This window comes from Saccopteryx leptura, chromosome 4, assembly GCF_036850995.1.
Source record: "Saccopteryx leptura isolate mSacLep1 chromosome 4, mSacLep1_pri_phased_curated, whole genome shotgun sequence".
Taxonomy (NCBI): domain Eukaryota; kingdom Metazoa; phylum Chordata; class Mammalia; order Chiroptera; family Emballonuridae; genus Saccopteryx; species Saccopteryx leptura.
The window spans coordinates 117,479,181-117,500,143 of record NC_089506.1 but is presented as its reverse complement, the minus strand read 5'-3'; the positions used below and the strand labels follow the sequence as shown (position 1 = coordinate 117,500,143).

General features: G+C 37.2%; 1 pseudogene; it reads right to left on the bottom strand.

The window, feature by feature from the left end:
* Positions 1-446: 446 nt before the first annotated feature.
* LOC136404227 (heat shock factor protein 2 pseudogene) overlaps positions 447-20,963 on the bottom strand; it is a 69,688-nt pseudogene continuing 49,171 nt past the window's right edge.

Genomic DNA, 20,963 nt, shown 5'->3' with positions numbered 1-20,963 from the left:
TTAGAAATAAGCCAAGTGAAAAATACTTAATAAAAGTAGCCGGAACAGAGAAAGCTTTACCATTCTTTCCAGTGATTTACACTCAAGGCAAATGGACAGCATCAAACAACTAAAACAAAAATTTAACTGGGGTTAATGGGCATATATAAATAATTCAAATTTACTACAATTGGAGAAGAATGACCATCTGATTCCAAATTAACAATATGACATCATGTGCATTAAATTGTGTGTACCTACATAGCTGAGTAACATCTGAGAGTTTTGCAAGGGTATGTGGTTGGTGAGAAAAGCAAAGGTGCTTTTGATTCCACAGTATCCAATTAAACAAAACAAAGCAATTAACCAAAAAACAAAACAAAAACCACAGGTACCAAATAATACTTTAAAATAAATAGTTCATCATTCTGATGAATATATACATGTAGGGTCCACTTCTTGGGAACTTAGCTGTCTGAAAGTGACATATCACCATCCAGAGGTGCAGGAGCAAGTTCACACAAATAGGACAGTGCAGTTTCATTAGTGTCAGCCTTGATCAATGGCTCCAGGTGAACAGGCCTACTTGGTTCTGGGTGCAGCCTGCTATCCAGAAACTCATTAACTTCTATGGACTTATCTACAGTGGACATAACTCCAGATGATGCTGGGATCCCCTGTTCAGCAGTAGAAACAGTGTTCCAATAAAAAATGCAAGCAGTGGACAGGCAGTGTACCAGAGAAGCTGTTTATCTGTTTTGGGTTTAGATGTTCTTCTCTCTTCTGAAACTGGAAAAAAAGGAACAATTACATTGTTCTTGGTGGTTCCTAATCCTTTATTCTTGGAATCAACCAGGAGATCTGGGTCTATGCGAAACTGTCTTCCTGACAACATGGCTCAGAATCCCTCTAAACTCCCATCATTACTGTCAAGAGAACCTGACAGCTCATTCTTTTCCAAAAGATTGATGTTGTCATTTAAAATGAAATCCATCATGGTTACAGGATCTTCTGTGTTCATACTGGATGAGCCATTTAGCAAGAAGGCACTAGACATGACAGGGTTGGTGCCATCACTGTCTGAATTTAGGGATTCTCTGGCTGGTTCATTCCGATCTCCACCTTGAATGACAGGTGCACTCATCTTCATTGTCATCTTCAACAATGACACTATCAGGGTACTGGCTATAGTTGGAGGAATCAGATAAAATATTCTCATTAGTTTCTGGAAATAACTAGAATATTTTCATCTGCATTATCATCGGGTAATGTCATAAATAATAATGTCATCTGAAATCTGCTCCTTTGGTTTTAAACCCTCAGTCCTACTGTGTGGAACTTTGTGATGGTGATTATCAACTGGTTTTTTGTTTGTTTGTTTGTTTGTTTGTTTGTTTTGTATTTTTCTGAAGCTAGAAACAGGGAGGCAGTCAGACAGACTCCCGCATGTGCCCGACCGGGATTCACCCGGCATGCCCACCAGGGGGTGCCCATCTTGGGGCGTCGCTCTGCCACAACCAGAGCCATTCTAGTGCCTGAGGCAGAGGCCACAGAGCCATCCCCAGCACCCAGGGAAACTTTGCTCCAATGGAGCTTTGGCTGTGGGAGGGGAAGAGAGAGACAGAAAGGAAGGAGAGGGGGAGGGGTGGAGAAGTAAATGGGTGCTTCTCCTGTGTGCCCTGGCCGGGAATCGAACCTGGGACTCCCGCACACCAGGCCGACATTCTACCACTGAGCAAACCGGCCAGGGCTCAACTGTTTTTTTTTACTATATGCTGAAACAGATTCTTCTTTTGGGCTCCATTAGAGGCTTTTACATATTAAACTCACAAATTGGTTATTCTGAACCAATGTAACAATGAACTGGACAATCTTCTGAATAACTCGCTGTTGTGCATGTTTTGCTTGTCATTCTGACACCTCCTTCCAAAAGGACTCATATTTTACTTTGTAATTCAGAAAGCTTGTACTCATTAGTTTCTTGTTTTATTTGAACCTTCTGAGTATGACTTATAATTTTTGTTAAATCTTCCTGGCAAATTTTATTTTCTTCTGGTTTTGAAGATGAGATCTTCCTTTCAATATTCTTCAACAAGTCATCCTAGCCTTGTTTGAAGTAAGGATGCTGAAATTCAACAGGACCATCTTGTTCTTGCTTTACAATTTCAGAGTCAGTATGTACCACTTTTGGAGACCATACATATTCAGTTGCCTCACAAAGCTTGCCATGTTATTGTGCTTAAAGTATTTGGGAAGAACTTTTTTTACAAATCTTTGTTCATCCCAAACCAGAAAACTTTGACCATTCTGGCTCCAGGCGATAAACACATTGGTGTGGGTTTCTTCACAAGTATCCACAGCTTGCTGAGGAAAGCTAGCATTTTCCAACTCTGCTTTATTGTTAACAAGGTGCAGAGATTCCAGATTCCACACCCAGTCTAGCCTTACTTCCTAACACCACTCTTTTTTAGGGTGGACTGTTCCTGCAGGTACTTGTTATCATAGTAATGATTACAATAATAGATAACTTTATTGTTTAGCATTATGCAAAAGAAGTTTATATGTATTCTTTTATGTAATCATCACAATTGTTTGTATTTTCATCCACATTTTCTATGTAAGAATAGTGGAATGCATACCTGGTACTTAGATGTTATAGATGTTGAGTCTCTAATTTTAACTTTTGGGAGCAAAACAGAAGTATTACTGCATTATTTTTATTTCAAATTGCAATTGTTTAGTGGCATAGAAAGAATACCATTACTGTAGATAATAAATAACCAAATGTTCAGATATCCTAATAGAAAATACTGTACAAATTATACCCCATATATACTCAAGTAATAATAAGATTTAAGTGAGTGAGATTTTAATGTCAACCATTTTTTATTTGACTGTCTTAATACATTATTTAAGATGACAGAGTAGATGAAAGTTACGCTCACTTTTCACAAGACCAAACTGGAATTACAACAAAATATAGAATAGTCAACCTGAAAAAACAACCAAAGACTAGCTAAACAGAAGTCTATAACCAATGATTTACAGAAGATGCCACATCAAGACTGACAGGAAGGGTGGAGATATAAATAAGGTTGACCCTGCAGCCATGTGTGGTGGCCGAGACTCTGGAGGGATCTCTCACTTCAACGGTTCCCCTTAAGAAGTAGTGTCTCAATCCCATGCTGGGCTCCCCCTCCCAGAGCACCAGAACTGGGGATAGGTGTCCACATAACACCTGGCTGTGGAAATCAGCAAAGATTCTGACTGCCAGGGAGAAATCGGAATTTCCTAGATACCCAGGCACACTCTTAAAGGGTCAGTGAACAAAATCTCATTTCAAGTCACTCACCCTGGGCTCTGGTGGAGGAAGGTCAGAACAGGCAAGAGTCCTTTGAGGAGAGATCGGGTTTTGTGGCTCTGGTGAAAGAACTGAAGAGATAACAACCAGGGTCCATGTGCAGAGCCCTGCGCCCACAGCAAGGATGCCATCTTTCTTGGGTGGAGCACACTCCTTTATAGGACATTATTGTGGGAGAATGAAATAACTCTGACCTCTGAACTCCTTGTCACTTGCCCTGTGAAGTTCACACCCTATGGAGCAGTCAGCTGCCTGGGCCAAGGGTGCAGAGACCCAGGAGTGTCAGTGACTGAGTTCTGTGGCTCTTGGGTGGGGGCCATTAACCCCACCTTCCTGTGAGAGTTGCCTGCCTTCTGCCCCCATGGAAGATCCACTAACTCCATACTCCCAACTCCTGGTGGCTCTGTCCTGAAGAGTTTGGGCTTTCCACAAGATCAGGGCAGAATCTAGGACAAACTGAGCCATGAAGCTTTAAGATGGAGACATTTTTTCCTTGCATGCTGAGACCTCACTACACACAGCAAGTTTTGGTCTGTTTGATCTTGATAAATTCTGCTGAGCTCACCCTGATGAACCCCATGAAACTCCACCCACCACAAAGGTCTTCTGGCATTCAGCATTTGGCAGCTAGCCTTGGTGTGTGAAGAGACATGTTGAGTGGCCTTAGATCTGAGTTTGAACCTATATCAATCTGATGAACATCATTTGATATTACTAGGTGACTCACTGAGAACCTACTTCATGCAACTTGACTACTGTCGGAGGCTTTTTCATTGACTAAGCATAACACATAGCCCATAGGCAGAAGCAGAAAGAGACAGATTTTTGGGTGCCTTAGACCTTTTGATGACCTGCACTTGGGCTCAGTGTTGGTATAGGCCAGTCACGGTGTGCAGTTAGGCTCTTCCTACACATACCCAGGCTGAGCAGAGGCAGCTACAAATTGTGGATCACTTTGTAGCTCCAAGCAGGTTGCCCAGGGCCAGTCACAGGGAGCGTCTGACATGGACCTGCACCAGAGTCCATCCTAAGATGTCCCAGAACTAAAACAGTCAGTAATCAGATTCAGATAAAATTAGAGCAAGATCCAATTAGTTCTACAAGTGGCACAACCAAAGGGAGACATTGATAGGCACTAGACTCTGCTTAGACAAATTTGCTTTTTGGAGGGGGGTATTTTTATTTTATTTTTTAAATTAATTTTAATGGGGTGACATTAATCAGTCAGGGTTCATAGGTTCAGAGGAAACATCTGCAGGTTATTTAGACATTTGATTATGTTTCATGCCCATTACCCAAGGTCATATAGTCCTCCTTCACCTTCTATCTGGTTTCCTTTGTGCCCCTCCTCTCCCCCACCCCCGGTAACCACCACACTCTTGTCCAGTCCCTGAGTCTCATTTTTATGTCCCATCTATGTATGGAATCATATAGTTCTTAGTTTTTTCTGATTTACTTATTTCACTCAGTATAACGTTATCAAGGTCCATCCACATAGTTGTAAATGATCCAATGTCATCATTTCTTATGGCTGAGTAGTATTCCATAGTGTATATGTACCACATCTTCTTTATCCAGTCATCTATTGAAGGGCTTTTTGGTTGTTTCCATGTCTTGGCCACTGTGAACACTGCTGCAATGAACATGGGCTGCATGTGTCTTTACGTACCAGTGTTTTTGAGTTATGGGGGTATATTCCCAGTAGAGGGATTGCTGGGTCATAAGATAGTTCTATTTTTAATTTTTTGAGGAACCACCACACTTTCTTTTATAATGGTTGTACTACTTTACATTCCCACCAACAGTGGATGAGGGTTCCTTTTTCTCCACAGCCTCTCCAACATTTGCTATTACCTGTCTTGTGGATAATAGCTAATCTAATAGGTATGAGGTGGTATCTCATCGTAGTTTTGATTTGCATTTCTCTAATAACTAAAGAAGATGAGCATCTTTTCATATATCTGTTGGCCATTTGTATTTCTTCCTGGGAGAAGTGTCTGTTCATATTCTCTTCCCATTTTTTTATTGGATTGTTTGTTTGTTTGTTGTGGAGTTTTATGAGTTCTTTGTACATTTTGGATATTAGGGCCTTATCTGTGCTGTTGTTTGAAAATATCATCTCCCATTTGGTTGGCTGTCTGTTTTGTTGTCAGTTTTTTTTTGTTCTGCTGTGCAAAAGCTTCTTAGTCTGATGTAGTCTCATTCATTTATCTTTGCCTTCACTTCCCTTGCTTTTGGAGTCAAATTCATAAAGTGCTCTTTGTAACCAAGGCCCATGAGTTTAGTACCTATGTTTTCTTCTATGTAATTTATTGTTTCAGGTCTTATATTTAGGTCTTTAATCCATTTTGAATTCATTTTAGTACAAGGGGACAAACTGTGGTTGAGTTTCATTCTTTTGCATGTGGTTTTTCAGTTTTCCCAGCACCATTTGTTGAAGAGGCTTTCTTTTCTCCACTGTGTGTTATTGGCCCCTTTATCAAAAATTATTTGACCAAATACATGTGGTTTTATTTCTGGACTTTCTATTCTGTTCCACTGGTCTGAGTGTCTATTTTTTCTGCCAATACCATGCTGTTTTGATTGTCGTGGCTCTATAATATAGTTTGAAGTCAGGTATTGTAATCCCCTAGCTTCGTTCTTTTTCCTTAGGATTGCTTTGGCTATTTGGGGTTTTTTATAGTTCCATATAAACCTGATGATTTTTGTTCCATTTCTTTAAAAAATAACATTGGAAATTTGATGGGAATTGCATTAAATTTGTATATTGCTTTGGGCAATATAGTCATTTTGACTATATTTATTCTTCCTATTCAAGAACAAGGAATATTTTTCCATTTCATTATATCTTTTATGATTTCCCTTAACAATGCTTTGTAGTTTTCATTATATAAGTCCTTTACATTCTTTGTTATATTTATTCCTAAGTATTTTATTTTTTTGTTGCAAACCATAAAGGGGATTGTTCTTTTGAGCTTGTTTTCTGATGTTTCATTGTTGGCATATAGGAAGGCTATGGACTTTTGTATATTAATTTTGTATCCTGCGACCTTACTGTATTGGTTTATTGTTTCTAGTAGTCTTTGCGGTTTTCGATACACGATCACATCGTCTGCAAAAAGTGAAACCTTTACTTCTTTTCCCAGTATGAATGCATTTTATTTCTTTCTATTGTCTGATTGCTCTGGCTAGAACTTCTAGCACTACGTTGAATAAGAGTGGAGAGAGTGGACAACCTTGTCTTGTTCCTGATTTTAGGAGAAAAGTCCTCAGTTATATGCCATTTAATATGATGTTAGCTGATAAATTACCATAGATGGCCTTTATTATGTTGAGATATTTTTCTTCTATACTCATTTTGTTAAGTGTTTTAAACATAAAATGATGTTGTATTTTATTGAATGACTTTTTCTGCATCTATTGATAGGATCATATGGTTTTTGTTCTTTGTTTTGTCGATATGGTGTATTACGTTAACCGTTTTACATATGTTGAACCATCCTTGTGATTCTGGGATGAATTCGACTTGATCATGATGAATTATTTTTTTAATGTGTTGTTGTATTTAATTAGCTAGTATTTTGTATAGTATTTTAGCATCTGTATTTATTAGAGATATTGGTCTGTAGTTTTCTTTTTTTGTGTTGTCCCTTGACAGGTTTTGGTATGAGGGTTATGTTGGCCTCATAAAATATGTTTGGAAGTATTGCTTCTTCTTCAGTTTTTTGGAAGACTTTGAGTAGTATAGGAACCAAGTCTTCTTTGAATGTTTGATAGAATTCACTAGTATAACCGTCTGGCCCTGGACTTTATTTGTGGGGAGGTTTTTAATAGTTGTTTCTATTTCCTTCCTGCTTATGGGTCTGTTTAGGCTTTTTGCTTCTTCATGACTCAGTCTAGGAAGGTTGTATTCTAAAAATTTATCCATTTCTTTTAGATTGTTGAATTTAGTGGCATATAGTTTTTCGTAGTATTCTACAATAATTCTTTGTACATCTATGATATCTGTGGTGATTTCTCCTCTTTCATTTTGGATTTTGTTTATATGAGTCCTTTCTCTTTTTTCCTTGGTAAAGTCTTGCCAAGGGTTTGTCAATTTGTTGATCTTTTCAAAGAACCAGCTCCTTGTTCTATTAATTTTTTCTATAGTTTTTCTGTTTTCTATTTCATTTATTTCTGCTCTGATTTTTATTATCTCCTTTCTTTGGCTGGTTTTTGGGTTGTCTTTGTTCTTCTTTTTCTAGTTCCTTAAGGTGTAAAGTTAAGTAATTTACTTGGGCTCTCTCTTGTTTATTCGTATAGGCCTGTAGTGATATGAACTTCCCTCTTATTATTGTTGTTGTTGCATCCCAGAGATTCTGATATGTTGTATTGTTATTTTCATTTGCCTGTATGTATCTTTTGATCTCTGCACTTATTTCTTCTTTGACTCACTCATTTTTTAAAAGTATGTTGTTTAGTTCACACATTTTTGTGGGTTTGTTTACGTTTTTTGCTGTTGAATTCTAGTTTCAAGGCTTTATGATCAGAAAATATGCTTGGTATAATTTCAATCTTTCTGAATTTGTTGATGTTATTTTTGTGGCTTAACATATGGTCGATTCTTGAGAATGTTCCATGTACAGTAGAGAAAAATGTATACTCTGGCACTTTGGGATGAAATATCCTGCAGATGTCCATCATATCCAATTGTTCTAGTGTTTCATTTAAGGCCAATATTTCTTTTTGATTTTCTGTTTGGATGAACAATCTAGAGCTGTCAGGGGTGTATTGAGGTCTCCAAGTATGATTGTATTTCTGTCAGTTTTTTTTTTTTTAGGTCAGTCAGTAGTTGTCTTATATATTTTGATGCTCCTTGGTTTGGTACATATATTTTAAGAAGTGTTATGTCTTCTTGATTCAATGTCTTCTTTATCATTATGAAATGACCATTTTTGTCCCTGACTACTTTTGCTGTCTTGTAGTCAGCATTGTTAAATATGAGTATTGCTACACCTGCTTTTTTTTGGATGTTATTTGCTTGGAGTATTGTTTCCAACCTGTCACTTTAAATTTGTTTTTTATCCTTGTAGCTTAGATGTGTTTCTTGTAGGTAGCATATAGTTGAATTTTTTTTCTTAATCCATTCTGCTACTTTGTGTCTTTTTATTGGTGAGTTCAATCCCTTTATGTTTAGTGTAATTATTGACATTTGAGGGTTTCCTATTACCATTTTATATATTGCTTTTCCTTATAGTTTTGTATCTTGTTTGGTTCTTCTCTTTTTTTTCTATCATTTGGTTTTTGTTTGGTTATAATTCATACTTCCTTTCTCTGTTACTTTTTTTTCAAGCCATGTACTTCAGTGTTGGTTTTTTCAGGGATGGTTACCATTAAGTAATGAAAAGAGTACATACCGTGTTCACTGTAGTACATTATCTCATGAGTGCTTCTGCACTCCATTGTCCTTTGCTACTGTTATTCTTTGTCCTCTCTTTTTTTTTCTTTGTCACATATTAATCTTGTTTTTATTGCGATCTTGATGAGCTTTTACTTGTAGTTTTTGTTTTGTTTTGTTCTTTGTGTCTGGTTGGAAAACCCCCTTTAGTATTATATTTCCTGAAGTGGGGGTTTTCTCGTGATAAATTCCCTCAATCTTTTTTGTATATGTGAATGTTTTATTTCTCCTTTATATTTGATAGATAGCTTTGATGGGTATAGTATTCTTGGCTGAAAGTTTCTCTCTTTCAGAACTTTAAATATTGGGGTCCACTTTCTTCTAGCTTGTAGAGTTTCTGCTGAGAAATCTGTTATAATCTAATGAGCCTTCCTTTATATGTGTATTATTCTTTTCCCAGGCTGCCTTGAAAATTTTTCTTTGTCGTTGTTTTGTGCCAATTTCATTATGATGTGCTTTGGAGTAGGTTTGTTTAGGGTTAAGAACTCAGTGTTCTGTTTGCTTCTTGAATTCGAGGCTTTAGTTCTTTCCTGAGCTTGGGAAGTTCTCATCTAGGTATTTGCTTGAATATGTTCTCCATTCCATTTTCTCTCTCTTCTCATTCTGATATACCCATTATTTTATGTTGCTCTTTCTGATGTAGTCAGACAATTCCTGTAGGGCTATTTTATGTTTTTAATTCATGAATCTCTCTCTTCTCTCTTTAGTTCCTCTAGTTGCCTGTCTTCTATATCACTAATTATCTCCTTTATCTGGCCTGTTCTATTGGTTAACTTGTTACCTATCATTTTTCAGTTCATGAATTGAGTCTTTCATCTCTGTTTGATTTATTTTCATAATTTCAATTTCCTTGGTGAAGTATTCTTTCTGTTCATTGAATTGTTGAATTGTTTTTTGAGCGTCCTAAAGTGCCTTCTGTGCTTCCTTGTATATCCCTGAATATTTTTAGGACTTCAATTTTAAAATCTCTGTCATTCAACACCAAGGTTTCTAAGCTATTGAAATTTTTTTCTATAGATTTTCCCTCATCTATCTGAGCTACATCACTGTCTTTTGTATCCATGATATTCGATTCCTTTTTCTTTAATAGCATTTGAGAGTAGTATTGTTAATAACACTAATAAGAGTTTTATAAAAAATTTTTTGAGAAAATGCAGTGAAAAACTGAAAATTCGATTGTGCTAAGTAGGAACAAAAATACATAGAATGGAAGGCCTGGGTTGGAGGAAGTGACAAAGAGGCAAAAATGAGGCAAGAACTTACAAAATGCAACAAGGAAAAAAATTTGGATCAAGAATAAAATAATTTGTAAATTATGGTTGAATGAAAGAAATAGTGTAAGAGAAAAGAAAAAAAAAGAGAAAAAAATACAATAAAAAATAAAAATTTTATTGTATTAAGTGGCACAAAAACTATAGAATGAGAACTGGAATTGGGGAAATGTTTGAGATAAAAAGCAAAGTAAAAAGCACACAAAATGCCCCAAAGAAAAAATTTTAATCCAAAAATAAAGCAATTTGTTTGTGGGTAAGATTCAAATGAGAGAAAAAGTAGAGAGAAAAGAAGAAACAAAAAGAGAGAGAGAGAAAAAAAGTTGAGTTAAGTGTTTTGGAATGTAACCCTCATAGAAAAAAAAAGAATAAAAATGTAACACCTATGGGTAATAACATTCAAAATGAAAAGAAAAGAATAAAACAGAAAGAGGATAAAATGACCAAGGTGGAAGGAAAAAAAATTTTTAAATAAAAGAAAATAAATGGAAAAAGTTATAAAGACTGGATTTTTTTCTGCTTTGAGAAGCTATCTTTTTCCTTTTTCTTTTTTCTATTTTTGGCCAGTGGTGCTGTAACCCAGGTTCTGCCCTTTTGGCACTCTTAGGCATAGATTTGCTGTTGTGTCGCTATGGTGATGATATAAACTAGGCCTCGGTCCCATTGGTAGGCGGGGCTTGTTAGTGTTTGCAGGCTCCAACAATGGGAGAGTCCATTTTCCTGGAGCCTCTCCCCAAATCTCTCCTGCCTGAACCAGCAGCCTGGGACCCAGCTGTGAAGTTGCCCCAGCCACTGCTTGGAGAGCAAGAGGCTCTTAGAGCTGCCAAATCTCACCTCTATCCCCACTCAATGCAGAGTTCTGGGTAAGACTTTGCCAGCCAGAGCCGCCAGTGTAATCATGCAGGGCTGGGAGCAGATTGCCTTTCAGGTGTCTTTCTATGAGCCTCCGGGCATGTCTAGTATGCCTCAGCACTCTGCAGGTCTGCTCTCCAGAGGCTATCTGCAAGCTACCTGTGCACATTTCCCTCCACCACTCCTGCAGTTCTCTTCCCCAAAACTGTGCTTTGTCAGCCTGTATGGCTGGTGGAGGTGCCGCACCCAGACAGGTCCGTGTGTAGGAAAGCTGGCTTTCATGCACTTCCCAAGTGCTGTTGTTTGGAAGCCAGGATTATTCAGAAACACTGGTCTCAGCCCCCACAGAGGCCACAACTGACAGTCTCTGACCCAGCCCCTCCAACCAGGAATGCGGGCACCCACGTCTGAAGTGCCAGGTGGATCCACTTGCAGACTGCCCGTGCTTGCTGACCGGGATAGGGGAGTAAACAAGGGCAACTGCTTGCCCACCTCTGTCGGGGGTCTGCTGCTGGTGTTACCTCTGTGTGGGCTGAGCCATGGGCACACTCTCTCCTCGGCTTGAACGTCTCTGCCCTAGCCCAGCTTTTTCCATACCTCCAGCCCTTGCTTTCTCTCAATTCCAAGTGAAAAGCAGCCCTTGCTCAGGTCAGTGAGGAAAGTGGAATACTCCTTTCTCCATCTTATTTTCTTCAGAGTAGGTTATATATTCAGCCACCTTTTCACCCAATCGTACTTTTGTATATGTATTTCAGATGCTCCTGAGATTGTTTTTGGTCTCTAGTTGTTGAATTTGTTGAAGTTTCAAGAAGAGGTATCAAGAGCACTCCTCAAGGCATCATTTCTCTAATGTCACTTTTTCAAATTTTGCTTTTTGTGGTTAGCACCCATGCAGCAGGCTTATACACTGTGGGTCAGGGTTGATTCTCACAGCTAATTGGAGGATTGACCCCATACATGAAAGAGAAAATAGCAGCTTTGTTCAAAGTCAGACAGCATTACCTAATGCACAGACAAAATAGAAAGACAGAGATATGCGACCCAAATGAATCAACAAGAGAAATCCCCAGAAAAAAGAACAGAATGACATGGAAGTAACCAAATTACCAGATGCAGAGTTTAAAAGAATGATTTTTAGGATGCTCAAGAATTTTAGAGCAACAATAGATGGACATAATGAGTACTTAAATAAAGAGATAGTAAGTATCAAAAAAGGACATTGAAATCATAAACAAGAACCAGTCAGAAATGACAAATACAATATCAGAAATAAAGACTGTATTAGACCTGTGGTGGCGCAGTGGATAAAGCGTCGACTTGGAAATGCTGAGGTCGCGGTTCGAAATCCTGGGCTTGCCTGGTCAAGGTACATATGGGAGTTGATGCTTCCAGTTCCTCCCCCTTCTCTCTCTCTGTCTCTCTCTCTCCCTCTCTCTCTCCTCTCTAAAATAAATAAATAAATAAATAAATAAATAAATAAATAAATAAATAAATAAAATTTTTTTGAAAAAAAAAAGACTGTATTAGAAGAAATCAACAGCAGGGCAGGATGATGCAGAGGATCAACTCAGTGAATTAGAGGACAAGAAAAATGAAAGCACAAAAGCAGAGCAGCGAAACAAAAATAGGCATGAAAAGACTGAGTAAACTCTAAGAGAATTCTGTGATGACATGAAGGGAAAAGAAATCCTCATCATAATATTTATCAATAATAACCTTAAATGTAAATAGATTAAAGCTCCAATTAAAAGACATAGGGTACTGATAGACAAGTGGAACATCCAGAGGGCAGTTTGGAATTCAGGTATCTATCATTTTTTTTAACTCTGTGGTTACATATAAAAGAAAGGCAGTTATTAATTTTATAATGTCTGGTGAGGGGTGATGAGAAGAAAGAGAAGAAAAAATTGGAAAATCATTGTTTTTTCTGGAGAGAACTCAAGAAAATAACCTTGCCAAGAAAGACCTGAAGATGGTAGAGAGTAGGCAGATGCACAGACTCCTAGATCACACCACCAAACTGGATTACAAATTAATTTAGTAACAATCAGCATGAAAAACCAACTCTGGACTACAAGATTAGTTTGCAAAAACAAAGGAGCAAAGAAGAAGCCACACTGAGCCTGGTAGGAAGCACCAAGGAGCGGTGAGTCTCCCCTGCTTACAGGAACAAAGGGGGTGTGAGGCTGAGAGCCCAGAAGGGCTCTCATTCCAAGAAAAAGAGCAGAAAATATTACTCACAGCCACTTGCCTGGTGATCTGGGAATGAGGTGTGTTGAAACGGCTGGCTTATCTTCCAAAAGGAAAGGGGAGAAAGAGAGACAGACAGTGACTGGCAGAAGAATGCATGGGAGGACCTTAGAAGCTGGCTCATCCAGTGCTGGAGGCAGCCATAGCTGGGGGAGGGGTTGATCCTTCAATATAACACAAGGCTTAAGTGCTTCCCAGATCATACATCTCCAGATATCTCTCCAGCTCCAATCAGCACAACAAGACACAGTTAAAAACAAGAAGTGGGGAGGAAGGGCAGTAACTCAGGTCTCCATGAAGATCTGAGATACACCTCCCCCTACTGAAGCAGAGAAAAAACCCTGCCCTCAGAGAGAGTAACTGGCAGATAAGGCCTTCAGAGTTTCAGGTTACACCCACTGCATTCCTGGATAGTTTCAAATAACCCCCCTGCTGAGATCAGTAAACAAGACTATCATCTGTTAAGGAAAACAAACAAATCAAGACTTCAAAGCAGCCTAAATCTAAAAGTGGATTACAAATAACAGCTGATGCCAACCCAAGAAGACCTAAGAGTAACACAACTGGAAATTGGAGGCAGACAACACCAAACTAAGACTCAACCAGCCCTACAAACAACACACCCAAACACACAGACATAATGAGAAGTCAGAGAAGTGCAATCTAAATGAAACCACAAGAGAAATCTCCAGAAAAGGAACTGAGCGATATGGAAATAACCAAACTGCTGGATGCAGAGTTTAGAATAATGATTGTTAAGATGCTTAGGGATCTTAGAACAACAATGTATGGTCATTACAAACACCTTAAAACAGAGATAGCAAGTATAAAAAAGGACATTGAAATATTAAAAAAGTATCTGTCAGAGGTGACAAATAGATATCATAAATGAAGACCACAATGGAAGGAATTAAAAGCAGGATGGATAAAGCTGAGGATCAAATCAGTGAGTTGGAGGACAAGATAAACAAAGGCATGAAAGCAGAACAGAAAAAAGAAGACTAAAAAACTCTGAGAAAACTCTGAGAAAGCTCTGTGACAACATGAGAGAAATAACATCCACATCATAGGGGTTCCTGAAGAAGAAGAGAAAGAACAGGGATAGAAACTTTATTCAATCAAATCATAGCTGAAAACTTTCTGAAATTGATGCAAGGAAGGGTCTCACAAGTTCAAAAAGCACAGAGAACTCTATTAAAGAGAAACCCAAAAAGACGTACACCAAGACACATCAAAATTAAAATACCAAAGCTAAGTGATAGAGAAAATATTAAAAGCTGCTAGAGAAAAGAAGGCTATCACCCACAAAGGAGCCCCCATAAAGACGACATCCAACTTCTCAACAAAAACACTTGAGGCCAGAAAGGAATGGCAAGAAATATTCAAAGCAATGCAGAACAAGAGCCTATAACCAAGACTACTTCATCCAGCAAGGCTATCATTTAAAATTGAAGGAGAAATTAAAAGCTTTCCAGACAAAAAAAACAAACAAACTCAAAAAAATTCATTACAATGAAACCAATGCTGCAGGAAATGTTAAGCAGCCTATTGTAAACAGATCAAAGTGGGGAAAAGAAATATACCAAAAAAGGAATACAGCTTTAAAGAATAAAATGGCAATAAACAACTACATATCAATAATAACCTTAAATGTAAATGGATTAAATGATCCAATCAAGAGAAAATAGGGTAGCTGTGTGGTCAAGACAACAGGACCCACACATATGCTGTCTAAAAGAGACACACCTTAAAACAAAAGATGCACATAAACTGAAGGTAAAAGGATGGAAAAAAAATATTTCATTCAAATGGAAATGGAATAAAATCTGGGGGTAGCAATACTTATATCAGACAAAATGGACTTTAAAGCAAAGACTATAGTAAGAGATAAAGAACGCCACTACATAATGATAAAGGGAGCAATCCAACAGGAAGATATAACCATCATAAATATCTACCCACCTAATATAGGAGCACCTATATATATAAAGCAGACTTTGATGGATATAAAGGGTGAGATCAACAGAAATACTCTAATAGTAGGAGATTTCAATACCCCACTAACATCACTAGATAGATCGTCAGGAAAGAAAATTAACAAAGAAACAGCAGACTTAAAGACACACTAGATCAAATTGATTTAATAGATATCTTTAGAACCTTTCACCTTAAGGCAGCAGAATATACATTCTTTTCAAGTGCTCATGGTACATTCTCTAAGATAGACCACATGTTAGGACACAAAAGCCGTCTCAACAAATTTAAAAAATAGAAATAATATCAAGCATTTTCTCTGATCACAATGACATGAAACTAGAAATCAACCACAACAGAAAGCTCAAAAATACTCAAAACACATGAAAAATAAATAGCATGTTATTAAATAACGAATCGGGCTAACAATGAAATCAAAGAAAAAATAAACTAATTCCTAGAAACAAATGATAATGAGCAAACAACAACTCAAAATTTTATGGACACAGCAAAAGCAGTCCTGAGAGGGAAGTTCATAGCACTACAGGCATTCCTTAAGAAGCTTGAAAAAGCTCAAATAAGCAACCTAACCTTTCATCTAAAAGAAATAGAAAAAGAACAGCAAGTAAGGCCCGAGGTAGTAGAAGGAAGGAAATAATAAGAATCAGAGTGGAAATAAATTACATAGAAGCTAAAGAAACAATATAGAGGATTAATGAAACCAAGAGCTGATTCTTTGAAAGGGTAAACAAGATCAATGAACCTTTAACAAGACTCACTAAGAAAAAAAGAGAGAGGATTCAAATAAATAAAATTAGAAATGAGAGTGAAGAAATAAAAACTGACACAATAGAAATACAAAAATAGTGTAAGAAAAAATTATGAAAAAGTGTATGCCAAAAAATTAAGCAACCTAGGTAAAATGGACAAATTCCTTGAAACATATCATCTTCCAAAAATCAATCTGGAAGAATCAGAAAACCTAAGCAGACCGATTACAACAAATAAGATCAAAACAGTTATCAAAAAACTCCCAAAAACAAAATTCCTGGGCCCAATGGCTTCAACTGGTGAATTCTACCAAACATTTAAAGAAGATCTAACTCTATCCTTCTCAAGCTATTTCAAAAAATTCAGGAGGAAGGAACACTTCCAAGTTCCTTTTATGAGACAAGCATAATTCTGATTTCAAAACAGGCAAAGACAACATAAAGAAAGAAAATTATAGGCCAATATCCTGATGAATTTAGATGCTAAAATCCTCAACAAAATATTAGCAAACTGGATCCAGCAATACAAGAATAAAATCATACATCATGATCAAGTGGGATTTATTCTGGGGAGGCAAGGATGGTACAGCATTTGTAAATCAATTAATGTGATTCACCACATAGACAAAAGGAAGAAGAAAAAACAACCTGATATTTTTAACTAGATGCAGAAAAAGCATTTGATAAAATCCAGCACCCATTCATGATCAAAACTCTTAGCAAAGTCGGAATAGTGGAAACATACATCAACATGATAAAGGCCAATCTATGACAAACCCATAGTCAACAGTATAATTAATGGAAAAAAATTAAAAGCAATTCCTCTAAAATCAGAAACTAGGTAGGGGTGCCCCCTTTCACCACTCTTATTTAACTTAGTACTGGAAGTCCTAGCTACAGCAATCAGAGAAGAAGAAGAAATAAAAGTATCCAAATTGAAAAAGAAGAAGTAAAACTATCATTATTGCAGATGATATAGTACTGTATATAGAAAACCCTAAAGTCTTAGTCAAAAAACTACTGGACCTAATAAACGAATTCAGCAAGGGTGCAGGATTAAACATTAATAGCACAAAAAATCAGAGGCATTTTTATACATGAACAATAACTGTCAGAAAGTAGAAATTAAGGAAACAATGCCCTTCACTATTGCAATAAAAAAAGTGAAGTACGTTGGAGTAAATTTAACTAAGGAGACTAAAGATTTGTACTCAGAAAATTATAAAACATTGATAAAAGAAATCAAGGAAAGACTCAAACAAGTGTAGGCATATACCGTGCTCATGGTTAGGAAGAATAAAACATAATTAAAATGTCTATATTAACCAAACAAATTTATAAATTGAATGTAATACCAATTAAAATACCAATGACATACTTCAAAGATATAGAACACATATTTCAAAAATTTATATGGAACCAAAAAGAGCATGTATAGCCTCAGCAATCTTGAAAATGAAGAATAAAAGTGGGAGGTATCACACTTCCTGATATCAAGTTATACTACAAGGCCATTGTACTTAATAAAGCTTGGTACTGGCATAAGAACAGACATATAGATCAATGGAACAGAACAGAGAACCCAGAAATAAACCCACAGTTCTATGGACAAACTGATATTTGACAAAAGAGGTAAGAGCAATACAGTGGAGTAAAGACAGTCTCTTTAACAAATGGTGTTAGAAAAACTGGACAGCTACCTGCAAAAAAATGAAACTAGACCACCAAACTTACACCATGCACAAAAATAAAAATTCAAAATGGATAAAGGACTTAAATGTAAATCGTTGAAACCATAAATATCCTAGAGGAAGACTTAGTCAGTAAGCTCACTGGCATCTATCACAGCAATATCTTTGCTGAATTATCTCCACAGGCCAAATGAAATAAAAGTCAGGATAAACAAATGGGACTATATTAAACTAAAAGCTTTTGCACAGCTAAAGACAATATAAACAGAATAAAAAGACAAACCACACAATGGGAGAACATATTCGACAATACATCTGATAAGGGGTTTAATAACCAAAATTTATAAAGAACTTGTAAAACTCAACACCAGGAAGAGAAACAATCCAATAAAAAAATGGGCACAAGTAATAAATAGACCACTTGTCCAAAGAGGACATACAGATGGCCAGTAGGCATATGAAAAAATGTTCAATGTCACTAATCATCAATGAAATGCAAATTAAAATCTCAATGAGATATCACCTCACACCAGTCAGAATGGCACTCATTGACAAAAGAACACACGATAGGTGCTGGTGGTGGATGTGGAGAAAAGGGAACCTTTCTACACTGCTGGTGGAGAATGCAGACTGGTGCAGCCACTGTGGTAAACAGTATGGAGATTCCTCAAAAAATTAGAAATGAACTGCCCTTTGACCAGCCATCCCACTTATGGGAATATATCCCAAGTACACCATGTCACTGACTGAAACAAAAAAAAACGCACCCCCATGTTTATGGCAGCATTGTTCACAATAGCGAAGTCTGGAAACAGCCCCAAGTGTCCGTCAGTGGACAAGTGGATTAAAAAGCAGAGGTACATATACATAATGGAATACTATGGGGCCATGAAAAAGAAGGAAAGATTACCTTTTGCAACAATATGGAGGGACCTGGAAACTATTATGTTGAGTGAAATAAGCCAGGCAGAGAATGAAAAATATCATATGACCTCACTCATTTGAGGAGTCCAAGGGAAATAATGAGAAACTAAGGAACAGAATTGAGACAGAGGGAAAGATCAAAGAGAACAGAGTAAAAAAGGACAGAAGGAAATGGGATTATAGGATGGGATAAATCTGAAGGGAAGGGGGGAGGGCTCTCTAGGGAGGGAGGAAAGGGAGATGTTGAGGGAAATAGGGGGAAGGGGGAGGCATTCGCAGTGACCCTGAGAATCTATGTAAACACAATTAATTAAAAAAATATTTAAAAAAAGACACACGGTAGCTGCATGGATAAGAAAACAGGACTCATACAACTGCTATCTACAAGAGACACACCTCAGAACAAAAAATACACGCAGACTGAAAGTGAAGGGATGGTTAAAGTATTTCATGCAAATGGAAAAGAAAAGAAAAGCTGGGGTAGTAATACATACTATATCTGACAAAATAGACTTTAAAACAAAGGCTATAGTAAGGGACAAAGACGGTCAATAGATAATGAGAAAGGGAGCAATCCAAGAGGAGGATATAACCATTGCAAATACTTATGCACGTAATATAGGAGCACCTAAATATACAAAGCAGTTTTTGATGTACATAAAGGGTTTACAGAAACGCTATAATAGTAGAGGATTTTAATACCCCCATTAACATAAATGGATTAGTCCTCCAGACAGAAAATTAACAAAGAAACAGAGGCCTTAAATGACATACTAGAACAACTGGATTTAATCAATATCTTCAGAACCTTTCACCTCAAAGCAGCAGAATATACATTCATTTCAAGTACTCATTGTAAATTCTATAAAATAGACCACATGTTAGGACATAAAACAAGTCTCAATAGATTTTAAAAAGGCTGAAATCATATTAAGCACCTCTCTGATCACAGTGGCATGAAACTAATAATCAGCTACAAGAAAAAAACGGAAAAACATTTAAAATACTCGATGGTTAGGACCTGGCCGGATGGCTCAGTGTAGAGCGTCGGCCTGGCGTGCAGAAGTTCCAGGTTCGATTCCTGATCAGGGCACACAGGAAAAGTGCCCTTCTGCTTCTCCACCCCTCCCCCTCTCCTTCCTCTCTGTCTCTCTCTTCCCCTCCCGCAGCCGAGGCTCCATTGGAGCAACGATGGCCCGGGTGCTGGGGATGGCTCCTTGGCCTCTGCCCCAGGCGCTAAGAGTGGCCCCGAAGGGGCAGAGCATCGCCCCTGGTGGGGCAGAGCGTTGCCCCTGCTGGGCGTGCCAGGTGGATCCCGGTCGGGGACGCATGCGGGAGTCTGTCTGACTGTCTCTCCCCATTTCCAGCTTCAGAAAAATACAAAAAAAAATATATAAATAAATAAATAAATAAATACTCGATGGTTAAATAGCATGCAATTAAATAATGAATGGGTTAACAATGAGAGCAAGGAAGAAATAAAAAATTTTCTTGAAACAAATGAAAATAAATATACAACAACTCAAAACTTACAGGACACTTCAAAAGCAGTCCTGAGAAAGAAGTTCATAGCATTACAGTCATACTATTAAGAAGTAAGAAAAAGCTCGAATAAACAACTTAACCTTGCATCTAAAAAAAAACTAGAAAAAAAACAACAACAAATAAAACCCAGAGGAAGTAGAAGGAAGGCAATAATAAAGATCAGAGCAGAAATAAATGACATCGAGGCTTAAAAAAAATACAAAAGATCAATGAAACCAAGAGCTGTTTCTTTGAAAAGGATTGGCAAAGCTTTAACCAGATTTCATCAAGAAAAAAAGAGAGAGGACTCAAATAAATAAAACTAGAAATGAAAGTGGATAGGTAACAGCTGACACTGCAGAAATACAAAGGATTGTAAGAAAATACTATGAAGATCTATATGCCTGAAAGTTGGACAATCTAGGCGAAAGGGATAAATTCCTAGAAACATTCAATCTTCCAAAACTCAACATTGAAGAATCAGAAAACCTAAACAGACCAATTACAACAAATAAAATTGAAACAGTTTCAAAAAAACTTCCAGCAAACAAAAGTCCTGGACTAGATGCTTTCACAGGTGAATTTTCCCAAACATTCAAAAAGAACTAACACCTATCCTTCTCAAGCTATTTCAAAAAATTCAAGAGGAGAGAAGACTTCCAGCTCCTTTTATGAGGCAAGCATTATCTTCATTCTAAAATCATGTAAAGACACTACAAAAAAAAAACAAAAAACAAAAAACAAACAAAAAAAAACCTATAGCTAATATCCCTGATGAACTTAGATGCTAAAATTATCAACAAAATATTAGCAAACTGGATCCAGCAATACATGATGATCAAGTGGGATTTATTCTGAGGAGGCAAGGCTGGTACAATATTCACAAATTAATCAATGTGGTTCATCACATAAACAAAAGGAAGGATAAAA